Source organism: Balaenoptera borealis (genome assembly GCF_965194805.1).
Source record: "Balaenoptera borealis genome assembly, chromosome: 12".
Lineage (NCBI taxonomy): Eukaryota > Metazoa > Chordata > Mammalia > Artiodactyla > Balaenopteridae > Balaenoptera > Balaenoptera borealis.
This window is the reverse complement of record NC_138869.1, coordinates 60,273,817-60,280,611: the sequence shown is the minus strand read 5'-3', so window position 1 is coordinate 60,280,611 and position 6,795 is coordinate 60,273,817. Positions and strand designations below refer to the sequence as shown.

Genomic DNA, 6,795 nt, shown 5'->3' with positions numbered 1-6,795 from the left:
TTTTGGTGAAACAAGGTGGAATTTTGGGACATCAGGAGAGAGCAAGTGCGAGAGACAGTGGCCAGCAGTATCGCACCATCCTTTCCTCCCTGGAGACGTGACCCCGAGAGCAGGTGAGGGTCCTCAGTTGGTAAGGATCCAGAGTGTGGTCCCCTCATCCCTGCGTATGAGGGGGAGGGCGGGGGAGGATGGAGGGCAGGGCTTCTGACCCGAGTCTGTGGCTCTGAGCAGCATGGCTGACCATTCACTCCGGAGGGGACTGTCCTGGCCCCTTTTATTGATCGCATCACTGAAGGTGAGACCAGGGGACCAGCTGTGGTCTCCTAACAGTTCCTCTATCTCATTGAGATTAAAAATGTCCCCTTGACACAAGAGAGAGGGGTTATGGGGGTATATGTATACATATAACTGATTCACTTTGTTATACAGCAGAAACTAACACAACATTGTAAAGCAATTATACTCCAATAAAGATGTTAAAAAAATAAAAATGTCCCCTCACGTCTTTAATAAGTGCGTTGGCATAATATTTTTTAAAAAGAGGATTTTTTTTAACAAAAAAGAAGCAGACTCACAGATATAGAGAACAGACTAGTGGTTACCAGTGGGGCGAGGGAATGGAGAAGGGGCAAATGGGGGTGGGGACTGGGAGGTACAAACTCTTAGGTATAGAACGGGCTGCAGGGATGTGTCCTGCAGCATGGGGAACAGAACCGATACTTTGCAATGGCTGTGGATGGAGTGTCACCTTTGGGAACTGTGGATTCCCGTGTTGTGTACCTGTAACTTGTATGGTATTGTGCAGCACCTATACATCACTAATAAATAAATAAATAAATAAAATTTAAGAAAGAGGATTTTTTGGCAGGAATTTAAATTGTAGATATCTTCTACAATAAGGCAGAACACACGCACACACATCAGCAAACAAACAAAAAAGCCTGTGTGAATGAGTGTATGAATCACACTAGACAATTTAGAATTTACTATATAATCACTTGGAGAGAAATATAGAAAGAATAAAAATCACCCATAACCCCCCACTTGGGTTGTGGTATATTTCCTTCTAGCCATTTTTCTGCATGTGTATGAAAATAATTTTATAAAAGTTGCATCATTGGCATACACACACACACACACACACACACACACACACACACCCCTCTCACACAAGCTTTTCCACTTAATTGTATGTGATAATCTTTCCCCCATATCATTAGTTTTAAAAACAACATAATTTGATGGCTACACTATAACTCATGTAACCTTTTCCTGTTTTAATTGTTCATAATAGGGAACATGTTTTTCTGCTCATGAATAATATTGAATGAACATTTACTTATACCAATGTATGAATATCTGTCTTTTGGTTGAATTTTTAGCTGTTTGATGAAAGGGTTCTGACTGAATTTTTACTGCATGGTAAAGGCCATCAGGGAGGCAGCAGTGGTGAGAGAGACTCAGTAGTGCCCGTGGGCCCTGGCTGGCCCCGTTTCCCCTTCTCCACATTCCCATTCTTGGACCTCAGGCCACTGACCATCAGGGGGCCCAGGCTCACCACCAAGTCCGTGGTCCCGCTGTGACCCCAGCCCAGCAGCGGGAGGTGCCTGCCAGTTCACAGGGTTCTAATTAGGAATAGCTAATGATTTACAGGTGCTGTAATGCCAGGCTTCCCTCAGGGTTCAGCCTCCATCTCTCCCACTCTCTTTTCACTTGGCACTGAATGTTACACCTGAGGACATCCCCGTCTCATCAGCAGAAAGTGGTGGAATGGAAGCTCACACTTTTGTCATTATCCATTGAGCTGACTCTGAGATTCCTAGGAGAGCTTAAAGCAAGATCAGCTGGATCCAGTCAGAGCAGACATTCCAGTGGAAACATGCTCCTCTGAGATGGCTAAGACGTCTACACCTGCCTCTGCTGCCCCGTCATTTTCTGTGTGTGTGTGTGTGTGTGCAGGCACGCGCGTGCAGCGGAGGGTCCAAGTTCAGGGTTTTCAACAATGAGACTCCCGAGTTGTGGCCAGCATTTCTGCAGCATGTATTTCCAACCCCTTGCTCTGGTTGCCATGCTCTTTATTTCACTTTCTTCACATCCTGTCCAACACTCAAGGCCCATTTCTTTCTCCTCTTCTTCCCTGAGCACTTCTGGGAATACTACTCTGATTTGTTCCTGCCCTGCAGTAAGAGGATGATAGAAACTTGCAGCTGGAAGGGATCTAAAGGCCTCTCTAGCCTCAAACACTTCACAGCACTCGAGTCTGTGCCAACTAGTTGTTCAGCCTGTGCTTGAACAAACTATTGCATCACACCCTTTATCTTAGAGTTGATAAAAATGGTTCTAATTATCTTATAACTTAGTTTTCACTCCTCAGTGAAACAATCATGGGTTGTTCCTTGTTGATCTCTTTCAACTCTTAACACAATGCTAGCTATTTGTATTGGTTAGGACAGCTTTGGGCTGCATGTAACAGAAAATGGAATGGAGTTGACGTAAATAGGGCTCTCCCTTACCCCTCTTGTGGGAGGAGAGGCCTCTGAGATAGGCCATTGCTCTTTCTGGTGGGGGGTGGTCAGGGATGCTGGGGCAGCACATTCTTTTCCATGAAGCTCTTTGTTGCAGCAAATGTCAAATGGTACCACAGTTATCAATACTTTCGAGGCAGGAAGAGGGCAGTTGCATCTATAACGTTTTATCAGGAGAACAGGAGCTTCTCCAGAAGATTCCACCCGCTTTACGCTTACATCTCACTGGCTAAGGTGGTCATACCCTTGCGGTTGCAAGATTGGTTGGAAAAGCTGAAAATGAAATTGTGATGTTTGGTGTATCCCAGTAACAATCCATCTCTTGGGGCTAGGCTTACTGCCCGGCCCCCAAATATTAGGGTTCTGATTTTCAGGAAGACAGAAAGAATGGCTGTTAGAAGGGCTGCGTCATATGCTGTGTTCCTCCGGAAGCTGATCATGAGACAAAGTCACAAGCAAAAAGGGCTTATTTAGTAGGTTATCCCAGGAAGTGTTGGTAGGAGAGCGGGAAAGTGAGAAAATGAAGGCAAGGAAGCCCATGTATATTAATGAGCAGGTTAGTGCTGCAGGCAACTGGTCTCAGGCCAACTCAACACATCTGTGAGGCAGCATAGGAGACACCTCAGAGCTGCCCCACCCGGCAGGCAAAGAAGCTGGGGCACTTCTGCCCCCGTTCCCATACATCATTGGTGGAGAGCTGCTGGCAGGGACAGTGACCGCCCAGCACTTCCAGCCTCCCCACGTGCAGACCAAGCGCCTCCCTTGAGCACAGTCTCAGATGCTTATAATCCAAGCAAAAGCCATCCCCGTACTCAGGAATGGTGGGTGCCCAGGAGTACATACAGGGTCTGCTAAATGACCTCCAGTGCCTGTCACAGTGCTTAGGAGGTGCTCAGTAAATGCTTTAATTCAATGAACATTTCCTGAGTACCTACTACTTACCAAGTACTCTGCAAGGTTTTTTTTTTTTTTTTTAATAAATTTATTTATTTATTTATTTAGTTTTGGCTGTGTTGGGTCTTCGTTTCTGTGCGAGGGCTTTGTCTACTTGTGGCAAGCGGGGGCCACTCTTCATCGTGATGTGCGGGCCTCTCACTATCGCGGCCTCTCTTGTTGCGGAGCACAGGCTCCAGACACGCAGGCTCAGTAGTTGTGGCTCACGGGCCTAGTTGCTCCACGGCATGTGGGATCTTCCCAGACCAGGGCTCGAACCCGTGTCCCCTGCATTGGCAGGCAGATTCTCAACCACTGCGCCACCAGGGAAGCCCCTCTGCAAGGTTTTTAGATACTAATTGATTTATTCTTAGATGGACTGCGTTGACACAAACAAAAACAAAACAAGTGGTATTTGTACTCAGATCTTTTATTTTTATTTTATACTGAAGTATAGATGATTAACAATGTTGTGTTCGTTTCAGGTGTACAGCAAAGTGATTCAGTTATTGCTTATATGTGGAATCTAAAACAAATTATACAAATGAACTTATTTACAAAACAGAAACAGACTCATGGACTTTGAAAACAAACTTGTGGTTACGGGGAGTGGGGGGGAAGGGTTGGGGGGTAGGGATGGATTGGGAGTTTGGGATCGACATGTACACACTGCTATACATAAAATAGACAATCAACAAGGACCTACTATATACCACAGGGAACGCTGCTCACTACTCTACTCCGATCTTGATATACTGTAAAATGCACTTTCCTGGTGGTGGTGACCCTGACCCTTCCCTATACGACACCACCATGTACGCTTCCTGTTCCTATCGAAGGATCAGTCCTGGAACATGCTGTCAGTGCTCATAGTACAGTTCTTAGGAAACAAGCTGTTTTATTTAATGAAATGTTTAGCATTTCAGAGTTCTACTTTGTCTGAAGAGCAGACAAACTATTTTCTAAATAGTCCATTAGATGCTTGCAAGGATGAATGCCTCTTTTTCTTATTCTAGAGCAGTGATTTACTGCTGTGAGCTTTCTGGCATTATAGTCGTCATTGTTCTTTTCTGTTCCTTTTGTAATAATTAAAATCCGGAAGTGACTGTGGTGAATGTAGCTCTTAGCTGCAATCCTCCCTCAGGAGTTATTTTTAGGTACCTGTTACAGCTAGAAGGATGCAGTCAACCTACCATCCCCTGCTGGCTTTGCTCTAGGACGAGGGTCTCTGGTGTTTAGTGGGTTGAGTCTGATGCCAGTGCCGTGGCTGCTGTGTCTTCAGGTTCTTTTGCTTCCCTCCTCCCTGGCTTCACCCTCCTGCTCTCAGTGACCACTGACTCCTCTCCAGCATCCATCCCAGCCCTTTTCTGTTGTGGCAGGCGTGTGGTTGGGTGAGATGGACCCCCACCCCAGATCCAGGGCAGGATGTGATTGGCTTACATTGATCAGATTATCATACTTTGTTGGCTGTGGTGATTAGTTCCTGGGAGGGTGAGTCTAATAACTGTGGAGCCAGCATGAGGGCTAAGATGATACAACAGATAAAGATGCGTCCAAGAGAATGGTCGTGAAATAAAGCAGAGCCCAGTTCAATCTGTGCCAGAAAGTATATTATTTCCAGACATTCTAGTTCCAAGGACCAATAAATCCCCTTCGTTGTTAAAACAGTTTGAGTTGGTTTTTTGTTACTTGCAGCCCAAAAACATCTCTACTGAAACTGATAGCTAATACCCCTTTCTGGTTTCAGCCCTGAATTGACTCCACCTTTCACCCCGGATCTCCTTTGTTGTTTCACTGGGTTCCAACTCTGGATCCTGGTCACCTGATACCTACGGCCCAACTTGCCAAATACCTTCTCAAAATGTGGCCAATGCTTGACCATGGAAAGGGCCAGTCATCCATTCACTAAGACCTTCTTAGACCTGGCAAATTAAAACATATGATAATTGTGTCCTGTCTTTCAATTGTGTCCTGTCTTTCAATCATATAATCCAAAATGGTTGCCTTATCCTAATTATATATACAAACTGTGAGACCAGAGAATGCTGAAGATAAGCCTCTCATTCTGGAATTTGTGTTCAGGGTCATTACTTCTCCCACTGCAAACCAAAATTCTTTTATTTGTGAAAAGTGAATGATTATCTTTGGAACCTGGGGAGTGTAATATTTTAGCAAATTATATTTAGTGTAGTTCACCTTGCTTTGACCTCTGAAGGAGAAGTCACTTCCATTCATACAATCTGGTTCAATGCAAGTCTACGCATTTGGTACAAGAGCTATTCTGCAGTGCACTCCACATAACACGAGAGGGGAGACTCACCTGGTCACGGGAGTGAGTTACCACAGCTGTGAGCACAGTTTGCATCATGTGAAGGGTTTTAAGAACTGGTGTGGGTTATTCAGGGAGGTTAGGGAACATTCTCATTTGGTAATACTTAAGAATAGAACCAATGGATTCTCATTGTTTGGACATAGTTAAGTGAAGAGTTGCTTAAAGACAATGGAAAATAGAGTCTTTGGATGTTTGAGGTTTGACACAGAAAAGCATATACTTAGTTTCATGGCAAAGGACTCAAAGGAAACTTTAGAATGAGTAACACTATAAACATAGAAGCAAAAATGTGCCGCATGTTGAAGGTATGGATTTTTCTTTTTTTCTCCTCAACAATAAATTTGTTGATATTCCAATGCATGGATGGTACAGTCGGTCAGCTTTGGTTGAAATCTGATAACTGCCTGGCCCATAGATTTTGCTCCTACTTTAACCAGCTTTGGAAACCTTGCTTGGTGTCCTCACATGTGGCCCAAGGATATTTATAGTTTGCTCAGTGACCTTGGAACTCTTAATTTATTTTTTAAATATTTATTTATTTATTTAGGCTGCTTCGGGTCTTAGTTGCAGCATGCGGGATCTTTTTAGTGGCAGCATGTTTGCGGGATCTAGTTCCCCGATCAGGGATTGAACCTGGGGCCCCTGCATTGGGAGCTCAGAGTCTTACCCACTGGGCCACCAGGGAAGTCCTAGAACTCTTAACTTAAGAAGCAACAAGTACATCTAATGACTCACCCAGTCCTGTTGATCATACTTTCTAATTCTAATTTAGATTCCAGTGCTTTCTCTTCCTTTCTGTGGCCACTTGACTTATTAAAAATCTTATTTCTTGCTTCCGTTACTGCTATGGTATCTTAGTTGGTTTCCCTGCCTCCTAGTCTTATCTTCTCCATAGAGTTGTCATAGAATCTCCTACCTCTTCTTAGTTGCAACTTAAAACACCACCACATCCCCCCTACCCCCGGCATGCGTGGTGTAACGTCTGGGCCCCTTACATGACATGGA

General features: G+C 44.5%; 1 long non-coding RNA gene across 1 annotated transcript; it reads left to right on the top strand.

Moving 5' to 3' along the window:
- Positions 1–1,942: 1,942 nt before the first annotated feature.
- Positions 1,943–5,707, top strand: LOC309608559. The gene is made up of 2 exons (XR_014232967.1): positions 1,943–3,482; positions 3,803–5,707. It is a non-coding gene; the product is annotated as an uncharacterized lncRNA (long non-coding RNA).
- Positions 5,708–6,795: the final 1,088 nt, after the last annotated feature.